This window comes from Gymnodraco acuticeps, unplaced genomic scaffold (assembly GCF_902827175.1).
Source record: "Gymnodraco acuticeps unplaced genomic scaffold, fGymAcu1.1, whole genome shotgun sequence".
Classification (NCBI taxonomy): Eukaryota; Metazoa; Chordata; class Actinopteri; order Perciformes; family Bathydraconidae; genus Gymnodraco; species Gymnodraco acuticeps.
In genome coordinates this window covers 85,001-85,478 of record NW_022990121.1, presented here as the reverse complement: position 1 = coordinate 85,478, position 478 = coordinate 85,001, and the positions used below count along the sequence as shown (strand labels likewise).

The following is a 478-nucleotide window of genomic DNA, read 5'->3' as shown; positions in this document are numbered from 1 at the left end:
TGCTCTCCTGGCTTTTATTTCAACAAACGCTCCTTGTATGTACTTTAACACATGCCAACAAGTTTAAAAAACAAAAGCATGAACAAATTAAACACATTTTCTTTACGATTTCACAGGTGAACTTTAAGCTAAAATGTTTCCATATTTGAAGATTTTTGGTCAAATGACAGTCAGTCTTGTGTAACGTAACATACATACAGGATATTGACAATTAAACAATGTAGTAGAAGAAAGTGACTCAGGTTTAAAAGTGTTATTATAGTGTTATCACTAAGAAGCCTTTTGGAAATGTAATAAGGCAGGATTTTCCTGTTCTTTTGCCATTTTGGGGGAAAATCGTCAAGAATAAAAAGGAATATTTAACGATTATAATGTCTGAAGAATGTTTTTAGCTACCACAATTACACTAATGGAAGTCTGGAGCGAGGCAAAACCACAATATCCAGTTGAAAGTTCCTAAACAAGATCCACAGTTGGA

General features: G+C 33.3%; 1 protein-coding gene across 1 annotated transcript in view; it reads right to left on the bottom strand.

The window, feature by feature from the left end:
• LOC117546388 (histone deacetylase 8) overlaps nucleotides 1–478 on the bottom strand; it is a 36,164-nt gene continuing 35,686 nt past the window's right edge. Inside the window, exon 11 of the mRNA XM_034216598.1 lies at nucleotides 1–478. This exon is cut by the window's right edge and continues 1,205 nt beyond it. The gene's annotated coding sequence lies outside the window, so the exon portion shown is untranslated.